Source organism: Furipterus horrens, unplaced genomic scaffold (genome assembly GCF_987537825.1).
Source record: "Furipterus horrens unplaced genomic scaffold, mFurHor1.1.pri manual_scaffold_7, whole genome shotgun sequence".
NCBI lineage: Eukaryota > Metazoa > Chordata > Mammalia > Chiroptera > Furipteridae > Furipterus > Furipterus horrens.
The window spans coordinates 120,932,537-120,949,413 of NW_028327177.1; positions in this window are offsets into that span (position 1 = coordinate 120,932,537).

Below are 16,877 nucleotides of genomic sequence, written 5' to 3' on the forward strand. Positions count from 1 at the left end.
ATTTTCACAAGCTCTTTCCCAGATTTCTGTTCACATTACTGTCTGAGAGACACCATGTCTGTCTCTTGCTTTTATGCCTTTGTAGAAGCCATCTTCTCTGTCAAGTGTCTGCCTATCCATCCTGCTGCCTCACTCCCACTTTTAAGATTCACCTCAGGTATCCCCCTCCTGGAAGACTTCCTTATCTTTCCTTCCACACACTCAAGCTATTCTTCTGGGGACAACCTCTGTTTACCTCGGTTATATCCCTATTACAGTTACTGTAATTGTTTAGCCAATAGTCTGCTAGATTATGAACTAACAGTGGCAGAGATTACATCACTGGTAGTAGGTACTCAGTCAGCATTTGTTGAATTCAGTGGCTAAGGCAGAATCAGTCATGAGGGACTCATAGGTCTAGATGGCAAGGGCCTGGATCTGCCAGGTAAAATCACTGGAGAGACTGGTTCTAACAAACAGCGGGCCCTCATGTGTGTGAGTTCTGATCTTGGGGCTGCACGAAGCTGCTAGTTATCTTTTATCTTCCTTGATGTAGGGAAGGAGACTGTGGTTTGCAAGGTGTGTGCTCATAGCCAGCAGGGAAGTCTGGATTCTCAAGGTGCAACTTACTTATAGCTTGGTGGAGAACAAGGGGTTAGGATAGCTTGGATTTTTAAAAAGACTTTATTAAAATTTTCCTATGATAACTTTTTTTCCTAATTGTGAAAATCAGTACACAGAAAATATATTTAAGTGAAACCATTATGCTGCTCTGTAAGCTTACACAGTAAGATATCTATATCTATATCTACATATTTATATATCAATTATATCTCAATCAAACTGACAAAAAAGCACAAAGGAAATATAAATTATTTGTAATCCTGTCACTCAGAAAAAAAAAAAATCAGTCTTTTTGGCTTACCCTTTTCTAGTAGTTATATGGAGAAAATAATACCACACGATACCTTCTCGGGATTTAGATGATCTGCACTCCTCAGTACTCTCTGACTTGCTTTTCTTTGACTTGTTCCCTCTGCTTGAACCACACTCCTCTCATTGTTGTTACCCTTGTGCTTCAGGCTTTTTTTCCAGCTATTTTCCAAGGGAAACCATCTCTCCAAATATCCCTTCTAGTTTTCGCTCAAACCCCACAGTCTCAAAATAGCCTTGCCTAATAATCCTATTTAAAACTGAAACCCACTCTGATATTTCCTTAAACCCACCACTTCCAGTCCCCCTTAGCCTGCTCTGTTCGGCTTAACAGCACTTAGGATTTTCTAACAGAGTACAGAACATACTTATTTTATTATAGGTATCATTTATTGCCAGACTTGGTTCCCCTCTTCGCCCCACCCCTGCCACTTCTAGAATGTAAGTTCTTCAGGGGAGTCTGTGAGTATAATAGTGATTGACGTACAGTAGACGGTCAATAAATATTTGTTGAAGGGATGAATTGTATATAACTGTAACTAAAATAGTAATATACTGTGGCATGCTGTTTTGTAGACTTAGTGATAAACTTGTTGTTTTTAACTTAGCAGTATTCTCTGTCCATCTTCTTACATAAATAAATATTCCTTGACATGGCTATATCCCTAAAAGTTTTTATGATTCCAAGTAGTTTCTATAAGTATTATTAAGCTCAAACATCAGTAGAAATTTGCAGCAGGAAAGGGAAGAGCTGACCACACCTCATTCATTATATTTACTTATATATATTTGTTGAATAAATGAATATTTATTTTATTATATAAATATATGTTTATGAAACTATGTGAAATATATTGTGTAAAATAGGATATACATATTTTCATTATATTACATATATTCATGTATATGTACAGGTGACTTGAGCTATGTGGGTTTAAACTGCATGGGTCCACTTGTATGTGGATGTTTTTCAATAAATACTTGCAAATGTATTTTCTCTTCCTTATGATTTTCTTAATAACATTTTCTTTTCTCTAGTTTACTTTTTTGTAAGACTACAGTATATAATACATATAACATGTGTTAATAAACTGTTTATATTATCCATAAAGCTTCCAGTCAACAGTAGGGTAAAAGTAGTTAAGTTTTGGGGGAGTCAAAAGTTATACATGGGGGGCTGGCACACCTATCCCCCACGTCATGCAAGAGTCAATGGTATATATATCCTATTCTATAAAAAATGGTGGTAGAGAAGCTGAGGAATAAAAATCCAAATTGTATATTGAAATATTATAATATCATCACAGGCAGGAACCATATGTAACTTAAATTTCTTTCTCCCCAGTCATTGGTATGTCGTAGTATCTCCAGTTCTGTTTGGGGTCATCTCATTCTCAGTGCAATAGCGGCTACTCGCCCTGGAGATGCCTGTGACAGCAGCTGGCCCTCCCCCTCCAGGAGAACAAAAATGGCGACTTCTTGTCCTCCTATTCTTTCGACCTGTTTCCATGGGTGACTGGTCCTCTGGTTGATGACAAGAGGACTGCAGACTAAAATGCACTTTTAATTCTTAGATATATATATATAATTTTCAGGTATGGAGGGGAATTGTGTGTCATGGGGAAGAAAGAAGCAAAGGCTCTTATGATTAATGGAAAGAAAGAAGTCCATTTTGCCTCTAGTTCTTTACTTGGTTCCTTGGTCTGGCTCATTCTCCCTTATCCATTGTCCTGCCACTGACCATTGTGATTGTGTGACCACCTGTAGCTTTTTCATCTATGTATCAGCATGGTTCATGCATTTCAAACGACAGCAGAGACATTAGGGACTACAACTTACAACTTAAACAGGGAAAATGGCCAGTCTTTCTTATTGTTCTTTGGCATTTGTGTTGTTCTTAATTACTTTTTCTTGCTAATTATTCTGCAAGACAGTGAGTATGAAGGACCTTACATTAGACTACAAATGAAGTCAGAGAAGGCTAGTATCTTCTATTTTTAGAAATGAATTTGTAAAAAATGAAATCTTCTGAAGTGTACATTACTCTTTTCAGTAGAATGAAGAAAAGTTCTGTGGAGGGTGGCATGTTGAAAGCCTTAAAGAAGAACTCCAATTGAGATGCCAGATAAAAGTGTAATAAGAATTTCTTAAGGCTCAAAGAACTGTAGAGTAAGAGGCATTTATTGTTACCAGCCTGTCCATGTTTTCTCTTTGCTTTTTCTATAGCTTATATTTGTCATCTTCTTTTAAAAACTTTATTTTCAAGACATCACATCTTTCAGTCCAAAGAGATTTCCGAGAAGTCCTGTTTATGATAGAAAAATGGATTTAAATAACAAAATGTAATTTATAAAGATAATTTGAACATAAAATAGACCAGAAGATTATCTTTTCCAGAGTTGGAAGATCAATTTGGTAAGTCTGACATATATGTTTAAAAATTATATAACACATATTTGTGATAAATTAGAGTAGATATAAATATTCTTTTTGAGTAGTCTTGATAACTGGAAAAGAAGTAGAGGGGGAAAACTCACTAGCAATAAAAAGATTTAATTTCATGTATAATCAGAAGAAATATGCCAAGTAATTCATCACTAATTCAAATAGTCAAGAAAAATCTAGGAGAAGCCCTAGGAAGCATAATTAGCTATGCAGAAGGTTGAAACATTTGCAGAATGTCACAATTATAAATTACCATTTTTTCCCCCATGAGACCTGAGCAATGCTTTATCAAGAAATCCCCAAAGACTTCTCAGCAGGTCTCAACAAAAAATACTTGTACTTGATGCAGGTGTTTTCACCTAGAGAGAAGTGGCTGATTTTGAAAGCTTTGCTTCTTTTTTTTAAAAATTAAATTTATTGGTGTTACATTGGTTAATAAAATTATATAGATTTAAGGGGTACAAATCTATAATACATCATCTGTATAGTGTATTGTGTTCACCACCCCAAGTCAAGTCTCCTTCCTCATTTCTTATTTTTTGAAAGCTTTCTGGAAGTCTGCCACTTAAACTTTCTGGGCTTCATTTCCTCTTCATGACAAATGTAATGAACTGTGCCTGTCACCCATTTGTCTCCCAAGGGTGTTGTAGAGCATCTACAGGAAGTTCATTTATCCACAGTGCTGTGCAGTGACTGACAGGCCAATAGGTCTCTCTGGCTCAATAATGTGTTCTTGGTTTCTTCTACTTTTGGGAAGGGAGTGTCTTATTATCCCCTAACCTCTTATCGATAATATTTATTTGCTACAGTTCAGACAGCCCTTGATTGAATATGGAACTTGAAAAATTACCTTAGGAACTTTGACCAGAGGACTCATTTCTAGGCCTGGCTGCCATGAGGCCTCTTCACAAAGCTTTCTGGGAATGAATCAAAGGTTCTGATCACTGGGCTTCTGGGTATGCTCAGGAATCTTCTGTGCTGTCCCTGGTTATGTCAGAGACTGCCTAGCTGGAGATTTGGTTGGGGCAGAGGGTGGAGGAGGTCTAGGAGTGTGGATGCTTTTTTATTTCTTAAATTTCCTTCCTGGTGCCTATAGAGCCACTGGAATCTTATCCCCATGGTTTTGGATAATAGGTGGAGGAGAGGGGGAGGGAGACAGGAATTTATCTTCCCATTCCTAGAGCAACATTAAAAAGAAACAAGTACTATGGTATTTGGGATAGAAGTTGGCATCAGTTTTCTCTGAGAAACAATTTGTCAATGATGGTTAGGTTCTGTGGGCCTATTAGTAATAATATAATTCACCTATGTATGGGTTAGGGGGACTTCTGTGGGTTGTTCTATACGGTTTTTAACATTGTTTCTATGAGAATAATGTATCCTGAATTCCAAAAAATGGACTTAAAAACGTTTGGGGGACTGATGTGAGGCAGGCATAATGGAGAGTAAGAAAATGTGCTTCCGGCTGGCATTCACTAGTGCTTGCAGATTTCAGTCTCCTAGTTTAAGTGTCTTGATAGCTCATTATATCTCTACTTGGTTTAGGAGGTCGAATTGTAGCAATTCTCAGGTGAAGAGGTTTATTTTCTATTCATTCCCCATCTGTGATTGCCGTGAAGCTGTCTTTAATGCAGCGACTTTTTAAATTTTTTTGTAGTTTGGTAAAAGAATTTTAAAAATTTTAAATTATTAAATAAATATTGAATTTTCTTTTTAAAAAAAATTTACTGAATTCACTGGGGTGATACTGGTTAACAAAATTATACAGGTTTCAAGTATACCATTCTATAATTCCCTCTGACAATTACCATACTGTTGTCTGTGTCTAGGAGTGTTTTTTTTTTTTTTTCTTAATCTCTTCACCTTTTCCCCCAGGCCCCCAAACCCCCTCTCTTCTGAAAGCTGTCAGTCTGTTCTCTGTACCTATGAGTCTGTTTCTGTTTTGTTGATTTTGTTCATTAGATTCCACATGTAAATGAAATCATACTTGTCTTCCTCTGACTGGCTTATTTCACTTAGTGTAATAATCTCCAGGTCCCTCATCCATGCTGTCACAAAAGATAAGATTTCCTCCTCTTTTATGGCAGGGTAGTATTCCATTGTGTAAATAAATGTACCAAGGCTTTTTAATTCTTCATCTACTGATGGGCACTTGGGCTACTTACAAATATTAGCTATTTAAGTAACACTGCAATGAACATAGGGGTAGATATATTATTTTGAATTAATGTTTTGGGTTTCCTTAGATATATTCTCAGAATTGGAATCCCTGGGTCATCAGGTAGTACCATTTTTAATATTTTGAGGTAACTGTACTATTTTCCACAGTGGCTACACCAGCCTGTTTCTCACCAACAGTGCACGAGGGTTCCCTTTTCTCCACATCCTCGCTAACACATGGTTGTTGGTTTATTGTCGATAGCCATTCTGACAGGTGTGAGGTGATAAATCTCATTGTGGTTTTAATTTGCATTTTCCAATAATTAGTGATGTTGAGCATCTTTTCTTATGTCTATTGGCCATCTGTATGTTCTCTTTGGAAAAGCGTCTATTCAGTTCATTTTGCCCATTTTTATTTTTTTCCTCCAGATTTTAGAAACTTGTATTAAATATTCTTATTTTTTCATGACAATGTATGTATTTACATAAGTTCAATAAGAATCTGTTCTTTTTTTCCCACTTTATTTTTATTGTTGTTCTATTACAATTGCCCCATCTTTCCCCCATTGCTCTCCCCTGCCCCGCCCACCTCCCCCCTCTCCCAGTTGACCCCCACCCTATTGTCCATGGGTAATTTACATAAATTCCTTGACTAAACCCTTCTCCTTCTTTACTCCTCTCTCCCCTTTCTCCCTCCCCTCTGGTCACTGTCAGTCTGTTCCTTGTTTCCATGCCTCTGGTTCTATTATGTTTTTTGTTTGTTTTGTTCATTAGTTTCCTGTATCAGGTGAGATCATATGGTGTTTGTCTTTCTCTGTCTGGCTTATTTCACTAAGCATAATACTCTCCAGTTCCATCCATGCTGTTGCAAAAGGTAGGGGTTCTTTCTTTCTGCTGCATAGTACTCCACTGTGTAAATGTACCACAATTTTTTGATCCACTCATTTATTGGTGGGCACTCTTGATGAGTCTGGTAAAAGGTTTGTCAGACTTGTTTATCTTTTCAAAGAACAAGCTGTTGGTTTCATTGTCTTTTTTTTTTTTAAGCTCCATTTCTTTTATTTCTGCTCTGGTGTTTATTCTTTCTTTTTTTCCTACTCATTCTGGGTTTTTGTTGTTGTTCTTTTTCCAATTCCTTTAAATGTAATGTTAGAGTGTTTATTTGATATTTTTCTTGTTTCTTGAGGTAAGCCTGTAATGCTATGTTTTCCCTCTTAGAATTGCTTTCGTTGTGTCTATAGGCTTTTGGGTTGTTGTATTTTTATTTTCATTTGTTTCAAGGTATCTTTTGATTTTTTCCTTGATCTTATTGTTAACTCATTTGTTGTTTAGTAACATATTATTTAACCTCCATGTCTTTGTGCTTTTTGGTTTAGTTTTTTTTGTTTTTTGTTTTTTGCTGATTAATTTCTAGTTTCATACTATTATGGTCAGAGAAGATGCTTGATATAACTTGAATTTTCTTAAATTTATTGAGACTTGTTTTGTATTCTAAAATGTGGTCTATCCTAGAAAATGTTCTATGTGCATTTGAAAAGAATCTATATTCTACTGCTTTGGGGTGAAATGCTATGAAGATATCAATTAAATCTACCTGGTCTAGCATGGCATTTAAGGGCACTGTATTCTTGTTTTCTGTCTGAAAGATCTATCCATTGATATCAATGGGGTGTTAAAATTATTTACTATGATTGTATTATTGTCAACCTCTCCCTTTATGTACATTAAAATTTGCTTTATATATTTAGGTGCTCCTATAATGGGTACATAAATGTTTACCTGCATTATGTCCTCTTGTTGTATCAATCCCTTTTGTACTATGTAGTGTAGTGACCTTCTTTATCTCTTGTTATGGCCTTTTTTTACAAGTCTATATTGTCTATAGATATTGCTACTTAAGCTTGTTTTCCCTTTCACTTGCATGAAATATATTTTTCCATCATTTTACTTTTAGTCTATGTATATCTTTCATTCTGAGGTGGGTCTTTTGGAGACAGCATATATATGGCTTGTGTTTTCTTATCCATTCAGCTACCTGTGTCTTTATATTGGAGCAATTAAGCCATCTACATTTAAAGTGATTATTTATAGGTACATGTTTATTGCTACTTTATTCTTTAAAACTATGTTTCTCTTGCTGCTGCTTCTTTAAGAAGATCCCTTAGCATTTCTTGTAATACTGCTTTGGTGGTAAAAAGCTCCATTAGCTTTTTCTGGTCTGGGAAGCTCTTTATTTCTCCTTCAATTTTAAATGATATCCTTGCTGGGTAAAGTAGTTTGGGTTGTAGGTTCATGCTTTTCATCACTTTGAATAGTTCATGCCAATACCTTGTGGCCTGAAATGTTTCTGTTGAGAAATCAGATGACAGTCTTAGAAAAGGTCCTTTTCTTGCTGCTTTTAAGATTCTTTTTTGTCTTTAACATTGACCATTTTAATTATGATGTGTTCTCGGTGTGGGTTTTTGGGGTCCATTTTGTTAGGAATGCTCTGCATTTTCTGGACTTCTTGTGTCTTTTCCTTTCAACAGGTTAGGGAAGTTTTCAGCCATTATTTTTTCAGATAGGTTCTCAGTCTTTTGCTTTCTCTCTTCTCTTTCTGGTGTCCCTATGATGCAGATGTTGTTATGCTTTATATTGTCCCAAAGTTCTCTTAAACTACCTTCATTAAAAAAAAAAACAACTTTATTCTTTCTGTTGCTCTGATTGGGTATTTCCTGCTACCTTGTCTTCCGTATTACTGATTTGATCCTCTGCATCATCCAACCTACATGATTTCTTCTAGGTTTTTCATTCCAGACATAGTATTCTTTGATTTTTTTTTTATGGCTTTTATGTCCATTTTTATGGTGTTATAATTCTCACTAAGTTCCTTGAGCACAATTAAACCATTTTTAAAAATCCTTTACCTGGTGAATTGCTTGCCTCCATTTCATTTATCTCTTTCTCTGGAGATTTCTCCTTTTCTTTCATTTAGTGCATGTTTCTTTATCTCCCCATTTTGTCTGCCTCTTTGTGTTTATTTCTATGTACTAGGAAGATCTGCTAGGTCTCCCAGTCTTGGTACGATAGCCTTATGTAGTAGGTGACTGGTGGGAATCCAGCGGCACAGTCTCTTTGATCACCTGGGCTGGGTGTTCCAGGAATATCCCTTTAGTGGGTTATGTGAACCCTCATGTTGTAATTGTCTTGATTGCTATTGGACCATTTGGGTGTGGGTTCAACCTTCAGGCTGGTTGACTGTGAGGATAGACCTCGACCACAGTGTATGAACTGCTGTGTAGGTGCTGACCATACTAAGTGGAATTCACTTCAGCAGGATCTGGAACCTGCTGAGATCTCCCTTTGGATATGCTACTGGTGAAGCTAATTGGATACTGCTCTGATGTTGTTTGAAGTGGACCACTAGGTGTGTTTGTTCTGGGGCCTCTTTGGAGGGACTGTGGTGTAGATCAATGTCAGACATTGCCTGTGACTGGTCCTGAGCAAACTGTTTAGAGCTACAGGACAATACCCAGTTTGTGGCTGCCTCTGCTGGGCCTGCTTGTGTATGCGAAGGACCAAGCTGTGCATCAAGTATGGCTTCTACCAGCACCCAGTCCAGGGGCAGGTCAGCAAAAGGCCTAAGGCACCACATTTCTGTTCTGTCAGTTTTTGCTTTTAAACATCTATGTTTTAGATGTTTACAAATTTAAAATCTTTATATCATTTTGGTGAAATGATTCTTTTAATCATGAAGTAGTCATTCTTTTCTCTAATGTTTGTTTAAACATTATTTTATTGGATATTAATATAGCTACCTTTGCTATATTAAAACTCTGATTCCAAAAAACCTCCGCTGCCTTGCGGCACACCTCTTCAGGGGAAAGGCTAAGGGAGTAAACCCCGACAGAAAATCTGGAGCCGGAGTCCCTAAGGCAGTTTGACGTTGTAGTCAACACCAGCAACTCCTGCGGCGCACCTGAAGCCAAGCTGTATTGACTCCATCTTTCCCTTGGACCCTTCAGCTGCGAAGAGAGGGGGGGTCTGCTGCATGGGCAACAGCAGACCCTCCATATCACCCTGCCCAGGCTCTGTAGCTTCAGCTTCACTGGAGAGGACACTCCAGCGTCATCGCAAGATGTCGATTCAACACGGAAGGAGACAGATACCGTGTCACTCCCGAGTCGGACTGCACAGCCATTCTCGGCGGTGCAGATAGACTCTTAAGAAGCTACACCATCGTCTCTCGAGACGGACGGCTGCCGACCGACCGACCTTTGCTTAATTAAAAAAATATTTGTTTGTTTGTTTATTTATTTTTAGAGAGAGGGGAAAGGAGAAAGAGAGGGAGAGAAACATCACTGTGTGGTTGCCTCTCACTCGTGCCCCCAACTGGGGACCTGACGTTCAACCTAGTCATGTGCCCTGACTGGGAATCGAACCAGCGACACTTGGTTCGCAGGCCAGTGCTCAATCCACTGAGCCACAGAAGCCAGGGCTGCTTAATTTTATATTGACATTTATCTTTTATAGAGAAAAATTGACAGAAACAAAAATGTTTAACTCTAGAATGTTGGCTTTACAAAAGGTAATATACTCATGTTTGGAACACTATCTATATAACATAATATTGTATCTTGTAATCACTATTAAGAAAAAAGAACACTAGAAAGTAACTTGTATTATGATGATACTATTTTTGTACCTCCTAGATTGATATGTGAATATGTGTATAGCAAATAACTGATAATATTGACCAGAGTGTAAATATTACTTACTTTAGGGTGGAGGAATTATTAATGCTTCCTAATTTTTTTGTACTTTTTGAAAAGTATATTCCCATGTCATGAGTTAAGTATTTATTTGAATAATGAATATGTGCTACTTTTATTAATAGAAATACAGTATAGCTTTTTATTTGCCTAAAAGCCTTTCTCATTACTCTGTAGTTTATAAATAGCAATTTTGAGCTAGAGAAGCCATTGTTCTTTAAAAATTATATTTAAAAAATATCTAGATGCTTTCTTATGTACTGGGTAAATTTTTAAAAAAGAATAAAATGACTACTGTTATATAAACTTTAATTTCTAAATAATATCTGAGGAGAATAAGTTTTCTCATTTTTTTTTCTCAACAATAGTAATCATAATGTAAGTGGAGTGTGAAATAATGATTTTTTAAAAATACTATTATTACATAATTTTCTATTTCAAACTGATGTAATTTAGGAAGGATAAAATTTTAGAAGTTTAAATGCAAGCGTTTTTTTGAGCCATTAATGAATAAAGAGAAATCTCAAGTTAGACCAGATGGATGAGCATGTTGTATGTACAATATATTGTTTTGTTAGTATCCCTCTGAGAGCTTAGCAGATGAGTAGAAGCAACATAGCAACAATATAAAACTGTCACTTGGTGGAGCTAGAACACTATGCAATTCTAACATACTCTTTAAGCAGATTTCTTGGGGAAAAAATTGTTTTATGGCAAAATTTAAGACTAATACCCCCAGTTGCCTTTGAGGAAACTCATTTTTATCGTTTTCTTTATTACTCTGCCAGAGTTTAAGTAAATGACAAACTTATTTGGCATAAAGTTCTTTTGCTTGTTTTCATCAAGCTGAATTCAACACTCTAACCCCCAAACCTCCAGGAGTCAGTTAAATAGGTGTAACTTTTACCGATTCAACAATATCTTGGCATATTTTACATGTTACCTAAAAGGCCACAATCATTTCACTTGCTAAGTTAATTACTGTAAAAGTGAGCTTTTATGTTGCTTATGATGCTAAAATGAAATACCCAATAGATGTTACAGAAGTGCTGTTGATGGATACCAGCATTTGGGAATCTCTGGCAAGGTTGAGATTTTAGGGCCACTTCAACTATTGATCAAAACATTTAAGGTGAAGTTTTATGAAGGTCATTAAATGAAGGCTACTATAGACTTCTTAAGAATGAATTGAACTCTTGGAAAATTCTGAATCAGAGCCTTTCTTATATTGATCTTCCCAAAATTGAAAATTCAAAGACAGATTATTATATTTATGTTTATGTGAGGGTAGGTAGAGTTCTGTCCCTTTATCAAGGTTAAATATATATATATATATTTAAGTATATTTTATTGATTATGTTGTTAAAGTAGTTCCATTTCTTTTCCCCTTTGCTCCCCTCTGCCCAGTACTCCCCTTCTTTTCAGCAATCCCACCCCCCCTTAGTTCATGTCTGTGGGTTGTGCATATAAGTTCTTTGGCTTCACCTTTTCCTATATTATTCTTAACATCCCCCTGTCTATTGTGTACCAATCGATTATGCTTCTTTAGTCCCTGCACCATTTCCCCATTTCTCCCCCTCCCCCCTCCCAGCTGATAACCTTCCAAATGATCCCCATACCTCTGATTCTGTTCCTATTCTGGTTTGCTTAGTTGGATTTTGTTTTTATTTTTTAGATTCAGTTGTTGATAGTTGTGAGTTTATTGTCATTTTAGTGTTCATAGTTTTGATCTTCTTTTTCTTAAGTAAGTGCCTTTGACATTTCATATAATAATGGCTTGGTGATGAACTCCTTGTCTGGGAAGCAGTTCATCTGCCCTTCCATTCCAAATGATAGCTTTGCTGGATAGAGTAATTCTGGTTGCAGGTTAACTTTCATCACATTGAATACTTCTTGCCAGTCCCTTCCTGCCTGCAAAGTGTCCTCTGAGAAATCAGCTGATAGTCGTCTAGGGATAAGGCTAGATCCATGCAATTTGTTATGTGGCAGATATGGTGTCTGAGCATAGACTTGAAAAAAAATCTATCATGCAATATTGTCATAGAAGCAGTGAAGGATGGCAGTAGAGTTTGATACTCATAGATAGCACCTGAACAACTAAAACTTTAAAAAGGGAAAAGCCATAAATTTAAGAGAGAGTATAGCAAAGGAAAAGATAGTAGAAGTCCGGCACTAGAGTCAGTTGTATGGGTTTGTATCCTGGCTCCATCATTGACTAGCTGGTTGACTTTTGGCAAGTTACTTAGCCTTTCTATTTAAACTTTCTGTACTTCAGTTCCTCTGCTGTGAAGAAGATAAAATATCAAGGTATGAGGATTTAATGAAGTAATATAAGGCATTTAAGCCAGTGCCTTGCATAGTAAACCCTGAAAGAGGTGTAAGCCACTATTGTGTACTAATATTTAAACTTATTTGTCCTTTTCAATGAAGTATGTGGCCTGTGCAATGCTAAGTAAACAGTATATAACAACTTCTTTATTTTGTCTTACTTTTCTAATATGTATTATTTGGTTAAGGACTCTCCAGGTTTATTGGAGAATGTGTTCATAGCAATATTATAATATCAATATAAAATCCTTTCTAGTTTTAAAAAATGAAAACACTTCCCAGAAAAATAAAATTTAAAAAGTTTGTACCATATTTATATTTTACTTTGATTTAAAGAATATTGCTAATATGTGGAAGAATTTCCAGTCCAGGTATGTTCCTGTAGATGTTATGACTTTTCAAAACTTAATCTACTATTTATGTTATAAAATTATTAATATATTGTAGCTCAGCAGAAACAGTAATATAACATAATGAGAAAAGTGCATCTCTGCTCTTGATACTCTTAATAAACACATTATTCATTTTTTATTCAATTTAACTGCAAATAGCTATATTGAAAACGTTGCCACAGGGTACATTTCTATTTTAGGGTGACAGGAAAATAACTCCTGAAGAGTCTCAGAAGTGAGAAACAAAATATAAATTGTATAGTGGATGAAAAGACAAAATATTCTCATATCTGTGAATAACTATATTTCCCAGAAGAGTAAACATTAATGGCTTTAATTAGATTATAATTGGTCATGAGACCCAGTTCTTCCATGAGATAAAAAAAATCTGACAATGCTTCTGGTTAAGATGGAGGCATAGGCAGACATAGCTTGCCTCTTCACACAGCCACACCAAACTTACAGTTAAAATACCCTGGCTGGTGTAGCTTAGTGAACTGAGCACTGGCCTGTGAGCCATTTGGTTGCTGGTTTGATTCCCAGTCAGGGCACATGCCTGAGTTGTGGGCCAGGTCCCCAGTTGAGGGCACATGAGAGGCAACCATATACAGTAGTCCCTCTCTATATCGCGGTTCACTTATTGCGGGCTCACTGTATCGCGGGATTTTTAAAAAATATTATAGTTAATTATTTATTGTGCATTTTTCACTGTATCATGGGATTTTGCAGTACTGTATATGTATGTTGTTAAAGTTACGTAGGTTTAAGAGTGTAGAATATGTTTAAGAACATAAGTAGTGCTTATAAAAGTGTGGAAAAGGTTAATAAGGGAATGGGAAAGGTTAATAAGGGACTGGGAATGGTTTATAAGTGTGTGGGAAGAATTTATAAAGCCTTAAAATATATATAAATACGAAAATAAATGTAAGGTTCCTACTTCGCAGATTTTCACCTATCGTGGGAGCGTCTAGAACGTAATACCTGCGACAAGTGAGGGAATACTGTATTGATGTTTCTCTCCCTCTCTCCCTCCCTTCCCCCCTCTCTAAAAATAAGTAAAAAATATATTTTTAAAAATTACAACTAAAATATAGAACAACTATCACTCAGAACCATCAGAAATTGAGTTAAATGGCAGTCTGACAACTATGGAATTAAAGAAACTATATCAATTCAGACTTGTAGGTGGGATGCAGATGCGGGAGTAGCTGGTCCCTTCCCACATGTGGCAGATAAAAATTTGGGAGGGATATCTCAGGAGTGAGGAGTCCCAGACCCACACCAGGCCCCCTGGCCCAGGGTTCCAGTGCCAGGAAGATAAGTGCCTACAACTTCTGGCTGCAAAAACCAGCAGGGATTAGACTGTGAAGGAAACTGCTAGAGCCCAAAGCAGATTCCCTTAAAGGACCCACACACAGATTCACTTACTCAGACTTACTTCCTCTGAGCCCCTGCAGCTTGTAAGGCACCAGTGGCATGAAGGGAAGAACTGAAGTGTCTGGCATCAAGGCAAGCAGAGGCCATTGTCCCTTTTTTAATCCCTCTCCCCACAGAGCTGACAAGCTGAAGCCATATCTGAGATTCCATCAACTGGGCTAACACTGTTTGATCTGCCTTGGAGATCCCCAGAGACTCTGCCCCACCCAATTTATAGACCTCCCCAGGGTGCTTTTACATGTGAATGGCTGGTCTTGGCTCAGGCTGTACAACTTAAATCCTCTCAAATAAACAACAGCTGGCCTCAGTGAGCCCCAAGCCTGGCACTAGCAGCAGGCAGCCTAGTTTCACAGCTTGGCTTTGCCTCGGAATCTCCAAGCCCAGCACAAGTAGCAGCTATCTCAGATTGCTTTATAGCTCAGACAGGGTGGTCCCAGGCAAAACACAGGTGTGGGATGACCTTGGCCTGCACCACCCAGGAAACTGCAGAGCCAGCACACCCTGTGGACAGCTATAAACCACATCAGAGCAGCACTACTTTGCCCCTACACAGCTGATACCCCACAGAGGGCAGAAGTTGCTGGTCAGTGGTCACAGCCAATTCTTGCAGATGCCTGGCCTGGGTAAATCCCTCCCATTGATCTGCCAACCACAACCAAGGATAAACTACAAGAGGAGAGTGTACTCCGCCCACACCAAGGGCATACCTTGAATACCCAGCTTGGGTGATTGGGGAGGCTGTGCCACTGAACCCTACAAGACACCTACTACGTTAGGCCACACTGTCAAGACATAGAGTCAAAGCAGCTCTAGCTAATACATAGGAACAAGCCCACGGAGGCTGTCAAAATGGGGAGGCAAAGAAACATGGTCCAAATGAAAGAACAGATCAAAACTCCAGAAAAAGAGCTAAATCAAATGGAGATGAACAGTCTATCAGATGTAAAGTTCAAAACACTGGTTATTAGGATGCTCAGGAAACTTAGTGAGGCCTCAGCAACATAAAGAAGATCCAGTCAGAAATGAAGGATACACTAATTGAAATAAAGAACAATTTACAGGGAAACAACAGTAGAGTGAATGAAGCCAAGAATCAAATCAATAATTTGGAACATATGGAAGCAAAAACCAACCAATCAGAATAACAACAAGAAAAAACAATCCAAAAACATGAAGTTAGAATAAGCAGTCTTTGGGACAACTTCAAGAGGTCCAACATTTGCGTCATAGGGGTACCAGAAGAGGAAGAGAAAGAGCAGGAAATTGGACATCTATTTGGAAAAATAATGAAAGAAAACTTCTCTAATTTGGTGAAGGAAATTGACATGCAAGTCCAGGAAGCACAGAGTCCCACAAGATGGATTCAAAGAGGTCCACTCTAAGACACATCATAATTAAAATGCCAAAGGTTAAAGATAAAGAAATAATCTTAAAAGCAGCAAAAGAGTTAGTTGACTACAGGGGGGTTCTCATAAGACTGTCAGCTAATTTCTTAAAAGAAACTTTGCAGGCTAGAAGTGATTGGCAAGAAACATTCAAAGTCAGGAAGAGCAAGGACCTACAGCCAAGATTATTCTACCCAGCAAAGCTATCATTTAGAATCAAAGGGCAGATAAAGAGCTTCCCAGACAAGGAAAAACTAAAGGAGTTCATCATCACCAAACCATTATTATATGAAATGTTAAAGGTACTTATTTAAGAAAAAGAAGATTAAAACCATTAACAATAAAATTGCAAAAAATACATTATCTGTTAACAATTGAATCTAAAAAACAAACTAAGCAAACAAGAAGAACAGAGATAGAATCATGAATATGGAGAGCATTTTGATGGTTGCCTGTTGGGAGGAGGGTGTGGAGGAATAGGTGAAGAAGTGAGGGATTAAGAAGTACAAATATATAGTTATAGAATAGCCATGGGGATGTCAAGTACAGTATAGGAAATGCAGTAAACAAAAAACTTATACGAATGAGCCATGGACATGAACATGGTGGGGGTATTGCCGGAAGGAGTGGGGGATGCTGTGTGGAGGGGCAAAAGGGGAAAGAAAAATCAGGACAAATGTAATAGCATGATCAATAAAATATAATTTAAAAATCTCACAATGCATTATGACTGAACTTTTCTGTCAGTAACATAAGGTGGGTTAATGGAAGTGCCTATTAAAGCTGGGTATTCCCTAAATGTAAACTAAGTCCTTAATCGGTGCCAACATGATGAAGAGCCACTCTTACAATTAGGTGAAATTCTATTCACTCTTGACAGTTCTACATCATGTCAAGGTTTCACACAGAGTTGTATCTATGGAAGACTCTAGGTTATTTCTTATGACTGTTTCTTATTGCACAAGTGGTATAAAATAAATACATGAAGCTTTTTCTTTAGTAGAAGTTTCTTTTTATATTGTTCCTCTCATTTGCTTGGAGAAACTCTCTGGACATAATCTGGTGTG